The sequence below is a fragment of the Castanea sativa genome, chromosome 9, assembly GCF_040712315.1.
Source record: "Castanea sativa cultivar Marrone di Chiusa Pesio chromosome 9, ASM4071231v1".
Classification (NCBI taxonomy): Eukaryota; Viridiplantae; Streptophyta; class Magnoliopsida; order Fagales; family Fagaceae; genus Castanea; species Castanea sativa.
Genome location: NC_134021.1, coordinates 42,471,303 through 42,488,390, shown reverse-complemented (window position 1 = coordinate 42,488,390; position 17,088 = coordinate 42,471,303). Strand labels below are relative to the sequence as shown.

The window sequence follows — 17,088 nt, the reverse complement described above, 5'->3', positions numbered from 1 at the left end:
ATCATTGCTCATGCAAAGAGATAAAGATAATTTTCCTTGAAATAAAACGGTAATTAATAATCGGTAAAAAGGTGCTGTAAAAAGTGTCATGATTCATTTTCTTTGCTAAACAAGTGTCATAAATCCGTGAATAGTGAAAATGCTGAACATAAAACACTAGGCTTTGACTCTTTGGTGTTTTATTGTCTTTGTAGAAATATTCTGTTTCAATTTTTTTGCGCCACTGTGTATTCTACTAATAAAAATTTGTCACGTATTCACCTAATTAATTAAATATTACTGTTAATTAAATGCAGTATTAATAAGTCAATAATGATAATATTTAATTAATTAGGTGAATACGTGGCAAGTTTTTATTGGTAGAGTATAGAGTGGAGTAAGAAAAGTGAGACAGAAGATTTAAACTCTGTTTGTCTCAGGAATCTCTTTGTTTGCCACTATTTTCACTAACAGGGAAATTCTCTTTTTGCCCCTTTAACACCTAATATAGTGTATAAATGTATTTAAAATTTTACGTTTTTAATAAATTTCCTTAGTGAAAGAAGTCCATTTCGATGTAATGAAATGACCCAAGTTATATTTGATATGTAAAGCCTTGTAGCTCAACTAGTTGACAAATTTCTATTGTTTTCAATGGAGACCTTTAAAGTTTAATTTACATCCCTCAATTATTGAACCATAGAAGAAAAAAAAAACATAAAAATTATACTTGACATGTTCTTATCTAAGGAAATCTAGAGTGACTTTATTAAACCCAACTCATCATGACTTTGTTTTTTTTTTTCCTATACTTAATAATTAATTAACTTGAGTTATTTAGAAGTCAAGAGCGTTATTATTTATATTCTTTTGAAATTAACTTGACTTGGATTTGAATCCCCATCCCCCACTTTGTTGTTAAAAAATAAAAAACCTTGAGATATCAAGAATTGTGGAACAATTTACCCTAACAATTAGTGCTTACATGATAGTCAAAATTTTAATTGAATCTTTCGACTTTGCATATGAATAACTCCTCTTTCCATAATTAATAATAGAAACATTAATTTGTTGCTGGTATTTGATTATTTTGGTTTTGGAATGAATAAACTACTCAAATTTGTGCTTTACTTTGAATCTATTTGTTTTCCTCCTACAAAGTTTTATTGACTTGTTTCATTTGTGATTGTAGTGTAGGATCTAAGGAATTCACTGCATTATTTTACAGTCTACAGCATTGGAGGGTAAGTAAGAGGTTTCAAATTATAATTGATATTAAAAACACTTTTTTTTCTCTCTTCAAATTCAAATTTGTTTTTCTAATTTTCTACTACTCTATTGCAAATGCCTCCGGATAATTTTAGAGATTTGATAGGGACAGGAGTGGCAGAATTGACTCGACTGAGTTGCGAGAGGCACTTTTGAGTCTGGGATTTGCTGTCTGATCACCAGTGGTCTGTTGGCATGTTATCATCACAATTGAGTTGCCAGAGGCACATTTGAGTATGGTCGTATATGTGTTTTTTTGAGTTGTGTAACTCTTTTTAAGGTTTTGTATCCCTATAATATTTTATATATAACATCTTTGTGTTGAAACTAAAACTTTTGTATTGTAATTATCATTTTCCTTCGATCTGAAATAGTTTTAATATCAATTCTATTTACAGGTAGGTTGAAAAGAGAATAAAAAGATGAATTCTCATAAAAAACAGTTACATATATGATTTTTCTTAAAGGGAAAAATAAGTGATATAATTTTTTAGTTTAGTTGAGACTTCATCGATCCTCCATTTGTTTGGTTAATATCCTTAGCTTTCCACGTATTTCTACTATATGTGGGTGCATTTTGGTCTCCAACAACAAGCACATGAGTCGTATTCTTCAGGTCAAATGCAGCTTACAGCCAGGTTCTTTTCTGCTTTGTTGATTATTATAGGGCAAAAGCTTGGTGAAGAAAGAACGTGGATACTGTTTTGCTGACAAGCTTCTCAATCCTTTTGTTTTTCCCATTCAATTAAGTTATGAGGCCACTAGACAATGTGCTATTTAGTATTGGTTGTTTGTTTAGACCCCTTTAAGCAAATTGTTTAATCTAATATATTAGCCAAGTGATTACTTAGTTTAATTATTTAGATTTAGATTAAACAATAATAAATCATATAATGTACAATAGTGGAAAAGTAAATAACACTATAATATGATGACCCATGAAAACCAATGAAACAAACTGTTTCAAAATAAAAACTTGGGAATGATTTAACCTAACCATTCTTAAGGTAAAACAAATCCACTATAAGAGAATCGAAGTTTTTACAATTAGATTTAACCCTAAATCTATTGCTACCTAAAGTAGGAATTTACTGACACGACCATGTGCTTCTTCTCTTCTTGGATTTAATGTAACACAAGCACCCACGCTTGTGACTTTGAGATCCCACTTAGGGGTGTCAATGTTCGACCCAACCTGCGAACACGACACGGGTTTTTTCGGGTTAGGATTGGGCCTTAATGAGTTTGGGTCATAATCGGGTCGACTTAAAAGCAACATGATAAGAAACGTGTCATAAGTAGGTTAACCCGCGTAACTCGCAATAGACACGTTTGACATGCCAATTTACTTGTGTCAACTCGAAATGACTCATTTAACACAACCCGTTTAACTCGTATAACAAATAAATATTCAATTCATTTTAGATATGTCAAATACCTTTTATATCCAACATATATTTTAAATTTAAAAAGAAAAGTGAGTAATTACAAAAATTTACAAATGATATAATTGAAAATTGAAACTTTACAAAACCTAGATCTCTAAACCCTACAAATCATAAATATCTAAACCTTCTTATAAATATCTTTTTTTTTTATTATTATTATTTATTTATAATTTTAGTCGTACTACTCTTCTTATGTCCAATTCTCAAACTCAAAGTGTCAACTCTTAAACCAATTATTGCTCTCTCTCTCTCTCTCTCTCTCTCTCTCTCTTTGACGTGTATGCACTTCTTTTGGAGTGTAAAGAACTTATTTTTAGATGAATATTATATTTTTATTGAACTATATTATTTTGAATGTGGGTTAAAAACTTGAAGTGTATGTACTACTTTCGGGATGTAAAAAAAGTTATTTCTAGATGAATGTTATATTTAATGTTATGCAGGTTGAAATGAGTTGTGTTACATTGATGTCAACCCAACACGATTCGTTTATTAAATGTGTCAAATGAGTTGGGTCAAGTCAACTCGTTTTATTAATAGGTTAGGGTTAAAGAATCATGACACAATTATTAAATGGGTCGAGTTAGGGTTTAGCTATTTAGTCGAATACCCCTACCTCGACACGACACGAACCTGAATTGACACCCCTAATCCCACTCAAAGGTTTAGTAACATAAATTCTCCAGTTTATGACTCCAAGACCACCCTTGAAGGTTTAGATCATTAACAGTTGTTGATCTTATTACAGCAACTTCAGATTTATCGGTTCTAACGGTATGAGAATGATTTCCGATAGTTACTTTGAAAGAAGAATGCACAATACCTTTTAGATATTACTAGAGCATCTCTAAAGTCTCTCAAAAGCTCTAAAAATGTAGTTAGGGTTTTTCTTTATTTACTATAAGTGTTTCACTTGAAACCCAAAATGTTTTAGCAAAGCTTGAGTTGAAATAGAATTTTGCAAAAATTTCATGTTTGCGAATTTTGATCGGTTGAATTTGTTTCTTGATTGGTCGAACTCTTTAGAAATTGAATTATCCTTTCTGCAGCTATAATACTCTTATATTTTGACTTGTAACACCTTGAGCATTGTCTAATCAAACCTATAGACTTAGGAATCACTTAAGTGTAATTAATAGTTACAAATAGGAAGTGATATGAACTGCAACGTAAGATTGGGACACAATCACAAGATTCTTATAGCTCGGTAGCATAGCATGCTCTTTTTATCGAGGGAAACATGGTTCAAAACCCACTCTCCCCCTCATTGTATTATTGAATACCAAAAAAAAAAAAAAAAAAAAAGGAAAAAGAAGAGAAGCAGAATGGAACACCAGATTCGATCGATGCAAGTATATGCTGTAGTGTCATGCTGACCAAAACTCTGCAACAAAATTTTAAAGGGCACTGCAAGTCCTTATTTTGCGTTTATATTTTCATTTAGCCGTATTTTCCTTTTTCACTTGTTCTTCCATTGTAAGAATTAACCTTCCCTATAAGAGTTCCCTTTTCCAGTTAGCTATCCCGTTTAATCTGTCATCATTTACTCATCGCTTAAGGTTTCTACTATCACTCGCTTTCTTTGTTGGGGAAAGGAAATACCCTTTAATTTTCAGAATACTGGTATTAATTATGCACTTCTGTGTTTGACAAGGCAAGAATCCAAATAGTCATAAAAAAAAAAAATCCTTATGAGGAATGAATGATAACAATGTTTGCATGAATCACATGGTAAACTTCTCCTAAATTCTTATTTCATATGGTGTAACATTTACTTAGAAACTTAACAGAAATGTCAGTTTTCATATTTTTATTTCACTTACCTGATGAACAGGTAACGACATCTTTGTCTCAAGATACACAGGGAAGGTATTCTAGTTGGTGTGTGTAAAAATCTCTTATTTGGAGACAATGCAGTTATGTGGTTCAGCAAGTATTACTTCAATATTCAAATTACGGAAACCTAATTAGAACCTCAATTCGTCTTTTCTGTGTAAAAGTGAACTGCTCTTCCACCCAATTCCTGAGTTGGCCTTGAATTTGACTCAAATCCCTAAAAAAGACAAACCAGCAATCAAATTAATAACGATGTCTTTGAAAATGAATTTGCTTCTTAGTGATCAAGACAAAAGCATACACATTGGCCTAAAGTGAATAGGCAATTTAGAGGAAAATTGTTTCTGTTACATTTCCTTCACCATTTGCTAGTTTTTATATTGTTTCCTTTACTTTATGACTGATGTATTTACTGATTCATGCATTAATTATATCAAATGATGCGCCATTGTCCATTAGTAGCTTTCCCGAGACCAGCAGTAAATGTTACAGAAGATTCAAACCCATCTACCTTAATACATATTATATACATATATCAAAGTGAACAAAAACAAATATAATAGATTGGCTTCCCATTTCCCATTTTACTTTTTAACTTGAAAGCAAAGTAATTATTAATTTTTCTCTTTATTTTGGAAAAAGTTCTTCAAACATCAGCGGTTAGAGTTCCAGTAAAATAAGCCAAAAAGCCTAGCTTCATGTGATGTGAATGAGTGAAAATATGTTGGTCAAGAATAAAGCTTCATCTTTGTAATTATCTTTTAAATCTGAGAACAACCATTATGGCATCTTCCAAAAATCAGGTGGTGGCAACCACTGTATGTCTGTATAGGACCACCATCCACTTCAGAGATTCCAATGCCAAAAAAGACATGTTGATTAAATCAACTAGAATATTCTATATTGAGAATTATCTTGCATCTGATAGATATTTTTTATTTAGAAATGATTATTATAACTAAGTTGTCAATTAGCATTTAGCCGTTATACTATTCGTCAGATTTGGAACTCGTAAGTCACATCATATTCAGATTTTTAGTTGAATAACAAAAGCTTATGATTATATCATCATTCTTATAGGGTTAGTCCTGCAGATCCTTAATTTCTGTGGAGTATCTAATCAAAATGATGTCAACCCAGTTCAGAAACACTTACAGCATGAACAGCTCCCCTTAATGCTGCCACTTGTTCCCTTGAAACTGTTATCACCTATAAAAAAGTTGTATGTTGGAAAGTGCATATATGGAGTAAAGGAAAAGGTAACAGAACCAATATTTCATTTATTGTTTGAGAAAATTGTGTGCTTAGCCAAGGACCTTCTTGAGTATTGTCCAAGTGACACCCTCAGTGCAGGGAGGAGTTGTAAGAGAACCAATGTATCTGTAATACTCTGTGCTATCAAAATTAATAGCTCTTGGGTTCATCATCCCCAAATTTATCTCTTCTTTCCCAACTGACTTTATGTGGTGGAGCAACTTCAGAAAAAAAAGGGGGAGGGGGGGGGGGCATAAAGAAAATCAATAATCAAGAAAATTCATTGGAAGAAATAATCACGACAAACTAAGATTTTGATTCATTCATGATGAACAATACTCTTCTAATGCATATATGTGAAACGTATGCTATTACTTTTGTATTCCAAACCATTTTGAAAAACCTAAAAATTGATCCTTATGGATGCTTAATCATTTTCTAATATTTATTGCCAAAGAGATAAAATGAAGGGTGTGTAATGTGACTTCTGGGGAACTTAAAACTTTAGCTCTTGAATGAATATTTCCATTGAAAGGAAGGGGACAGGGGGCCAAATTTGTCACAGTTGCAATAACATCCATTTCATAACTATAGTTTTAATAAATAATTTGATGCATTTATTTCAATATATTGTACATAAATATATGCATATGCATATGCAAGTCTAGAAGAGAATGAAAAGAAAACCATCTAAATACGTTTGTAAGCAAGGGATCAGGGACGCCATATTTGTAAACAATTCCAATAGCAGCTGTCTTGTTAGTACTGGGGTTTTGATGAACTAAATGGAGCTCCAAGTCAAGCCTGAAAACATAAGATTAGATTTTTGTACGGAAACAAAATCAATGTTTGGAGTGGGTTGTACAAAAATCAATTTGCCCGTAGATGTATCAAATGAAAAAAAGAAGGCAAACAAAAACCTTGATCCATTGAATGTGTGCTCAGATGGCGAATGCCAATGACCCCGTAACAGATTGTAACGAGTCCCATTTATGTCAATATATCCGGCATCCCCCTTCCAGACCACCTGGTGAAACATCCATTATAGGTAATAAAAAGATCGATATATTTATACTCATTTAGTACGTCTATTACTCAATATAAGTAAGGAAATGTTTACCATTACTACTTCAAAACCCTCATGAGATAATATATATATGTATGTGTGTATACCCATGCACACACATACTTGCATCTTAGGCCATGTTTGTTGCACCCATTGTGTGCATTTACACATTGCCCAAAACAACTGAAATCGTGACTTTAAGTCTCATTTTCAACTTAAAATCATTTTTTCAATTATATTTTGGTAGTGTAAATGCACACGTGTGCAATAGAATTATCCAATTACATATTTAAGGAGTTAAAAGCCTGTAAGGATCGTATAAATTGTCCATGTGATGTATGTTTCTATAAACAGAATAGGTTGATCATTGAATGATTAACCTGTCCAAGTTCCAAATGGTCCAAGTTGGTGGGTATGTAACTCAAACATTCATTAGATTAAACTTATAAACATTAACCAAATTGGTCTTTAATAAAAATTATAACCATGGAAAAGGATAAAAAAGTATAGCTTCAGTAGCAGGCTGGCAGCTCACCGAAATATCATGTCCTCTGCTCTTCACAACAGCCTGAGCTGGTTTGTAATCCCATTTTAATTTCCCCAAGCTAGGAAAAACCTGGACCCCACTGTTCAGAATATCAATAGGAGATTGCAATTTTCCATTACCACAAGCTTTCCAAAGTGGATTCATGTTGCCCCATTTCGTTGGACCTTTACCAGTGTCTTCAAGGTAAGCAAATGGAGTTTCATCCTCTGCAAGGCATGAAAAGATTATTTAAATACAATTATTCAAAGTAGTCATGATCTGATATTTTATGATCTTACACTAAGGCTCAATTGGTTAGAAGTGTGTTAAAACTTCCCATTTTATCTTCCATATCTTTTTTAAGATAAAAAAATCAATTTTTTTCTTTCTAAATGTAGCCCCAATCGTTATTTTGTCATATCATAAATAGGACGGTTGATAAGTACCGATAATAAGCCCATTTGCGAATATATAGCAAATTTAATAAATATCTATCCTCGGGAGCGAATGCTATAAGTTTAGAACTCTCTCTAAAAAAAAGATATATTTATATCAAGAAAGTGAAGTAAAAGCTTTGAGAGAGAGGGAGAGAGAATCTTATTTTCTCAAACATAAAGAAAATAAAGATTGTTTCCTTGTTTTCTCTTGGTCTTGGAACCTGATGCAACAAGTAGGAAAGAAGCTAAAAAAAAACTACATGATAGAGAGAAGAGAAAGAGGTAACATACCCACTTCAGAGTCATCTGCAGAGACATTGTAGAGGTGGGATGAGAGAATGAGAAAAATGAGAAAGAGAAAAATGATACTGGGGTTGGTGTGGAAGAAGGCCATGGATTTTTTTTTTTTTTTTGGCTTGGCCTTGTTTGTTGGGGTTTGTGTTTAAAACTTTAGCATTGCCTATGTTGTATTCGTGTCCCTTGCTTTTTATAGTATTAGAATCGGAGTGCCTTGACTACTATTTTCGGAACCCAGCCAAGCTAAGTTTAGCATTGCGTACTCTTTCCCATGCAGAGAACAGTTATGAGGGCTTAACGGGATAAACAACCTTCTTCTTGGACTTCTTCTTCTACCTCTTATTATTATTATTATTATTTTCTTAAGTTGATAAAACTTTTTGGATGGAAATAAAATTTTTTGAAATTTTTTTAACTTCAAATTGGTTTATAGGAAACTTTTCCCAATCCAAAGGACATAATAAAGGGGATAATTTTCACCGTTAATTAGTTTTTGAACTTTCATGTTAATTTTCAGAATTTTTTATTTAGGATTGTATTTCCTTGATTTTAGGTCTTTTAAAGGATTTTTAGTCAAATCATAGTACTACTATATTTTAGGTTTTTTCAAAGAATTTCTATTCAAATCAAAGTACTATATTTTAGGTGTTTTTAAGGATTTTTACTCGAATCAAAGTCCTATTATAATAGAATATCTATTAGAATCGGAGTATTTTGATCTGTAAAATACGTCTTTTGGAGCCTATAAATAAGCTTGCAATATGTAAAACGAAATTCTGATAGTTCAAAATATCTATTAATGTTTTCAAGAGAGAGGTTTTCTCTTTTTAGTTTTTATAGGTAAATTTCAGGCTTTCCTTGTTGATTCAAGGATCTCCTTATAAATTTAAAGGTTTCGTTATGCTAAGACAAGATCTATTCCCTTGTCATAGTTTTCATTCTGTTATAACTACATGGTGGTTAATAAAACCATCATCGTGTACTTTTACAGTTTTACTCACATGATATATTTAATGCGTTATATGACTCATTTTAATAATACACTTGAATTTTATGTGTTGGAGGAAAATGGGTTGGACCGTGGGAGGAAACTGAGATAGAGGAAAACTTTTCTATTTCTCAAACTCATTAAGTGTCAACTCAAATGAGTATTTATTTGTAATTTTAATCATATTACTTATTTAATATATAATTGTGGGACCTATTAAAATGATTTAATGTGTTACTTTTCAATTGAATATTCACATGTACCTTACTTGTTTAAATGATTTAATGAGTCATGTGATTAAATACATGTGGTTGGTTTTGCAAACAATCATACGATGGACTAAAAAAGATTCTTCATTGGAAGAAAACTTCAATATGCTTTTTTCTTATTTGGAAAAAAAAAAAAAAACCTACAGTCTATAGACTTGTTCTAAAAAATATTGTTAAATTGTAATTCATACAAATGATATATTTTAAATTTGAATCGTTAAGCTAACTTTGTGATTAGGATTTGAGTTTCTACTTTTTTATGGACAATTTTAAGATAAAAAGATTTACGTGGTCTTCCACCAAAAAGTTTTATGTGAGATACAAAGTATAACATTTGATTTAAACAATAGTTTAAGTTATCAACTTATCATTGCTCATGTAAAGAGATGAAGATAATTTTGCCTGAAATAAAACAATAAGTCAGCTTTTAGGACAAATTTTCATTGATCCACCGTTAAATATGGGATTGAGAGCTATTGCACAGTGCAAAAGTACTTTTTATGGTTAAGATTAAAAATTAATAAAACTTAATTTTAATCTCAATTATTGGATTAGAAATTATAACTTTTTTACCATCTTTCAACTTTTTCCTCTCATAATTGCATGGCACCTTATCCAGATCTTAAATACGATACAGTTGCAATGTCCTTATACATCTTGAACCTTTTTTTTTATTTATGAGAAAACATAAAATTAAATAATGTATGCATAATTTATTGTTAACTAGTATGTAATTTTATACATATGTACGAGTATAATTAAAAATAATTACAGTTACATGATTCAAATTATAACTTTTTTTTAGAAGAGTTTGAAATTATAAATGGTTGAAATTATAAGAGGTTGAAATTATAAATGGTTATAAGAGGTTATAATTATAAATGGAAAATTAAAGCTTGTGTGGCAAACTCTTATGAAGTCAAAAAATAGTCAAAGACTTTGGCTATATAGTATTTATAGATTATAGATTATGTTGTGAGGTGAGCTAATATTAAGCAAGTCAATCACATTTCATGTGCCTTGATATGTTCACACGTTTTTTGTTGGAGTAATGCTACATTTACAAACTATTTTACAATATTTTTATAAAATGTTAATTTGGTCAACCTTTTATTGGTTTTCATCTAGGTCCACAATTAGTGTGAGTTTGGCATCAAATTAAAAAGCCAACTTATTTTACTATTGACTTATTTTTGCTACTATTTCATGGGCCCCATTGCACTTTTTAGTACTATTCATGGGTTCCAATGTACTATTTCAGTTAACTTTTATCTTTATCTATAGTACTTTCAGCAAAACGTTTTCAGTTTCAGCAAAATAAGCAGATCCCAAACAGATATCACATTTTCATTTACCAATAATCACTTACCATATCAGCAGTTTGTAAAATAGTTTGGATCTTAAGTATTATTCTTTTTGTTGTGATAATCGTGGCAATTATATGCAATCAGTGGTGGAGTTAGGATTTTAGTTTAGGGGGCCAAGATTGAAATACAATATTAAAAAGAGATAAAAAAAATCATCAATATTGATAACTGTTTGTTTATGTTTAGACCCCTTAAAACCATATTGGTTTAACCTAATGAATTAGCAAAGTAGTTACTTAGGTTAATTATGAGATCTAGGTTAAACACATGCAATCATATTACTAAGTGCGAAAAATTAAAGAAGACAGTAATATGATAACCCAGGAAAACTAATGAAACCAACCGTTTCAAAGTAAAAACTTGGGGAGGATTTAAGCTAGCTATCTTAAGGTAAACAAATCCATTATGATAGAATGGAAGATTACAATAGATTTAAACCCTAAATCTAAAGCTAACTCTTGTAGAACTTACTAATAAGACCATGTGCAGCTTCGACTCCAAGGACTCTTCTATCTTGGATTTACTTAATACAAACTCCCACATTTGTGACTTTGAGATCCCATTCAAAGGTTTCAAATCACCATCAGTAGTAGATCTTTATGCAACAACTTGTTTCCACTAGTTCTTGATTGTAGGTCTCATTCCAGCAAATGCTTGTTGAGTTAGAAGGTACAAAAACCTCTCAAATCTCACAAGAGTAACTCACAAGACTTCCAACACGTTTATGACTTTGAGATCCCACTCAAAGGTTTTAGATCAACATCAGTAATAGATCTTTATGCAGCAACTTGTTTCCACAAGTTCTTGATTGTAGATCGCGTTCCAATAAATGCTTGTTAAGTTAGAAGGTTCAGAAACCTCTCAAATCTCACACAAGGACGACATTATGTTCAAGGCAGGGGGTTCAAATGAACCCCCTGACTTGTCAATTTTTTATATATATATAAATTTTTTTAAAATTTAATATTGACTCCCCTAAAATAAAAATTTGAACACCTTGACCCTAAATTTTATTTAAACCCAACTAAAATAAATTTGAATATGATCATCTTAATACTACTTTCACAATATTTTCACAATAAATGTTATATGGCAAGTTGTAACTGGTTTTTATTTGGACCCATAATTAACATCACTTTTTACCTACCATTAACAACTTGCCATCTAGATTTTGTTATAAAATTTTTGTGAAAGTATTGTGTATTGAATATTATTAAAAAAAAAGTTTCATTTTTGCTCATTTGTTAAAAATATATGTATATTTTCTATAAGACTCTAGCTTATTTTATTGTTGACAGCAAAATGTAACTGTTTTTTCATGCACTTTTTTTCTCCATAAGCAAAAAATTACACTACTGTTACAACCAATATATCTCTATCTACATTTGTGATTCTTTCCCATGCTCTTTATCTCGCTTTCTCTCTTCTGTATTTGCTTAGTTTTTCTCTTTATTTGATCAAATTGTTTGATAAATACTCTATAGATTTCCAAGTTTAAGAAGTTTTTTAGTGCTTGCTTAAATTCCAAGTGAGCGATCGCATGTATGATTAAAAAGTCATACATGATTCTTAAAAAAAAAAAAAACTATACATTTCAAAAGCAAAAACTTATATTAGTTACTATTTTTTTTCTTTGTTTCACATTACTCTTAGTCCTACTCTTAGGTGTGTTAGTATTCTTCTTTATCATATATTTTTATTTAATTGATAATACATAATAAGTTATTATTAATTTTAAAAAAATGTATAATTAATTATATTTGTTGTCTTACTAATCTTTTAAACTATTATATACTGAATTATATTTAGAATACTATTTTAGATTATTGTATATAATATGGAAGTTGTATGTATAGAAAAAAAAAACTTTTTTATTTTTTATTTACTCCCATGACAAATTTCTTGCTCTATTATTATTGAACCCCCTAGAAAAAAATCCTGGAGTCACCACTGATCTCATAGGAGTAACTCACAAGACTTCCATGAACTTGTAAAACGTAGTTAGGGTTTTCCTTTTATACCTAGCAGTGTTTCACTTAAACCCTAAAAGTTTTTGTGGGCTTTGGGTCAGATTTAAAATCTACAGTCTGTGATTTTTGATAGGTGGAACCCGATTCTCGATCGGTTGAGCTTCATAGAAACTTTCTTCATTCTGCAGCAAAACAGTTCTTGAATCTTGAATGGTACAATCTTGAGCAATGTCTAACACTTAATCTAGAAATCTAAATATTTAATCCTAAATATTTAGAACCTAACAATAACAAAATAAATTGTAAACAACTATAATTGTCATATACAATTTGATATAAACATAAACCATAATCTATCTCGATACGAGTTTATTTAGAATTCGATTTAAACTCTCTCATTATTATGCTCAAGATTCTCTATAGTTTCAATAAGTATATTTCATATCATTAAAATAAAGAAAAAAAATTCATAGTTACTAAAAATCAAATTAAGAGATTAATCTTAATACATAAAATTTAGGCACCTAATTTTTTTCCATAAATTAAATTGAGAAATAACTAAATAAGTAGTAAGAGTATAACTATATTCCTGCAAAATTGTATACATATCAATGTGGAATTCAACCTTTCATTTTTTATAATTGTTTTAGTACAGTACTAGGACACTAGATAGGATTTGCAATAGGGTGAACTAAATATTTGATCCATAACCTTTATGTTATTGGTCAATTTAGTTCTTAACCTTTCAAATGTATTAATTTAGTCTCTAACCTTTTGGTATTGTGTCATAAAGGTCTCTGCTGTTAAGTGGTAGATAGAAAATATGATGTGACTAACAGTTCTATAAAAATATGCTATTATCACTAAAGTAGCAGATGCAGGAGAGATTTGTGGTTTCTCACTTTGTAGACAAGGCCTAAAACTAACCCACTTGTTTTTTTGCAGATGACTATCTCCTATTTTGTAGATCCACCTTGGTAGAATGTGAGAAGATTCAAGAATTACTTGTTTGGTATGAGGAAGCTTCGGGACAACAAGTCAATAAAGATAAGACCACTCTTTTCTTTAGTCATAACACTTTGGAAGATACTTAGGAGGCTATTAAAAATTCTCTCAATGTGCCAGCTATAAAAAATTATGAGAAATATTTGGGTCTACCATAATTTGTTGGTAGAAACAAAAAGGCTTGTTTCAATTAGATCAAATAGCATATTTGGATCAAAATGTAGGGTTGGAAGGAGAGGTTGTAATTCCAAGCCGGAAAAGAGGTGATGATTAAAGCGGTATTACAATCTATTCCCACTTATTCTATGAGTGTTTTTCGGCTACCTATAGGGTTGTGTAAGGATATTGAAGCCATGATAAGAAAGTTTTGCTGGGGCCATCAAGGGGAGACGAAGAAAGATGCATTGGGTTAAATGGAGCATCCTTTGTTCCTTGAAATCTGTTGGGGGAATGGGTTTTAAAGATTTGAGATTGTTTAACGATGCTCTACTTGGTAAACAAGTGTGGAGGTTATTTCATGATAAGAGTACTCTTTTGTATAGAGTTTTTCATGCCAAGTATTTCCCAAATGGCAGCATCCTGGATGCTAAAGAGAGCCCTTCAAGTTCCTTTAAAGTGGAAGAGTATTTTGCTGGCTAGAGATGTCATCACAAGAGGGGCGATATGGAGGGTAGGGAATGGGCGTAATATTTGAATCTGGGATCATCGATGGTTTCCTGAGCTAAATGGATGTAGATTGGTGTCGCTGAATCGTGATCCACACTTGTCAATAGTTGGTGATCTCCTCTGTTTTGAGCCAATGTCCTGGGAATCTACGTTGGTGGCCCAAACTTTTCCTCCTTGGGAAGTTGAGAGTATAAAGAAAGGAGAGGTGCTACGTCCACAACATTTTTACAACATTTTTACAACAAATCATAGGTGGTTAGTTATTATTGGTTCAAATTTGAACTTAACACTAAGATTACTTTTTTGCCCTAACAATAACAACCAGTAACAACCTGCCACTTAAAATTTGTTGTAAAAATATTGTAAAAATGTTGTGGACATATCATTTCTCTAAAGAATATCCCACTTAGCTATACTACTCATGATGATTCATTGGTATGGCCTTTCACCCAAGATGGTCAGTATTCAGTCAAAAGTGCTCATCAGCTTCTGTCTTCTGCGTTATTTAATTGTCAACCTTGGAGCTTTGATCTAGAATCTAGAAGTTTTGGAAAAAGGTTTGGTATCTCCAGGTTCCCCTAAGGTGAAGCATTTTCCTTGGCGAGCTTCAACTCTTTGCCTACTAAGGTTAATTTGGCAAAACGTATGGTGGTGAATGGTGCAAGCTGCAATTTTTGTTAACGAACACGATGAAGATGGTCTACATGCGATGTGGCTATGAGACCATGTTAAACCGGTATGGCGCTCAACAACTAGTTTCTCTTTGTTAGTTCACAAACAATTCCGGTCTTTTCGGGATGTCGTGGATCATGCTTTGGAGTCTCTTCCTTCCAACGTTGGTGCCCTGTTTTCGGTAGTAGCATGGAGCTTTTGGCAAAGGAGGAATCGTATCAGGGTTGGTCAATCATCCTGGAGTAGTGATGAAATTTTGCCACGAGCCGAAGACCTTCTCTAGGAATACCGAGCTGTTTCTCCTCAGTTGCTTAATGTTCCTTCTTCGGCCAGCTCAGTTATAAGGTGGATCCCTCCTTCAGATGGAGTATACAAGGTTAATCTTGATGGTGCTGTGTTTACAGATCTCACTATTGTCGGTATTGGGGTAACAATACGTGATTCTTCAGGACATATCATTGCTACTCTTAGGCAGAAAATTCGTCTTCCTCATTCAGTGGATTTGGTTGAAGCTATGGGAGCAAGTAGGGCGCTTACTTTTGTTAAGTCGAGTCTGATAGCCTGAAGGTTATTCGCAAAGTTTATAGTACCTCCCCAGCTAGAACAATGTTTGGTCACATCATTGGGGATGTTCGGCATCTTAAGTCTTCTTTTGATTTTTGTTTCTTTAAGCATGTAAAAAGGAAGGGTAATTGCCTAAAAGAGCAGTTTTATCTGCAGATTTTGATGTATTATTGAAAGTACTATCATTAGATTTGGAAGCTGTATTCCAAAACGATTTTACTCTTCAATAAATTTACTTACCTTTCCCCCCCAAAAAAAAAAAAAAAAACAGTAAACAGGTGCCGTAAAAAGTGTCATGATTCATTTTCTTTGCTAAACAAGTGTCATAATTCCGTGAATGGTGAAAATGCTGAACATAAAACACTAGGCTTTTGACTCTTTGATATTTTATTGTCTCAGGGAACTCTTTTTGCCATTATTTTCGGTAACAGAGAAATTCTCTTCCCCCCTCTAACACCTAATATAGTGTGTAACTGTATTTAAATTTTACCTTTTTAATAAATTTTCTTAGTGAAAAAAGTCCATTTCGATGTAATGAAATGACTCAAGTTATATATGATATTTTGATATGTCAAAAGTCTTGTAGCTCAACTGGTTAACAACTTCTAATATTTCTAAGGAGACATTCAAAATTTAAATCTACATCCCTCAATTATTGAATTATATATATATATATAAAAATTATATATAACATGTTCTTATCTAAGGAAATCTAGAGTGACTTGATTAAACCCAAACCATCATGACTTTTTTTTTCCTGTACTTTATAATTAACTCGAGTTATTTAGAAGTCAAAATTAACTCGAATTATTTAGAAGTCAAGAGCGTTATTCTTTATATTCATTCAAAATTAATTTGACTTGGATACGAATCCCCATTCCCCACTTTGTTGTTAAAAAATAAAAAACCTTGAGATTTCAAGAATTGTGGAACAATTTACTCTAACAATTAGTACTTACATGATAGTAAAATTGTTTATTGAATTTTTTGACTTTGCATATGAATAATTCCTCTTTCCATAATTAATAATAGAAACATTAATTTGTTGCAGGTATTTGATCATTTTGGTTTTGGAATGAATAAACTACTCAAATTTGTGCTTGGTTTATTGACTTGTTTAATTTGTAATTGTAATGTAGGAGCTAGGGAATTCACTGCATTATTTTACAATCTACAGAATTGGAGGGTAAGTAAGAGGTTTCAAATTATCATTAATATTAAAAATACATTTTTTTTTTCTCTTCAAATTCAAATTTGTTTTTCTAATTGTCTACAACTCTATTGCAATTTCCTCAGGATATTTTTGAGATATTTGATAGGGATAGGAGTGGCAGAATTGATTCGACTGAGTTGCGAGAGGCACTTTTGAGTTGTGTAACTCCTTTGAAGGTTTTTTTTTTTTTTTTTTTTTTTTTGAGAAAACTCTTTTAAGGTTTTGTATCCCCATAAGATTTTAAATATAATATCTTTGTGTT

The 17,088-nt window shown here is 31.6% G+C and overlaps 1 pseudogene; it reads right to left on the bottom strand.

The window, feature by feature from the left end:
* Positions 1-4,511: 4,511 nt before the first annotated feature.
* On the bottom strand, positions 4,512-8,209 carry LOC142609253 (alpha carbonic anhydrase 4-like; annotated as a pseudogene).
* Between the last annotated feature and the right edge of the window lie 8,879 nt (positions 8,210-17,088).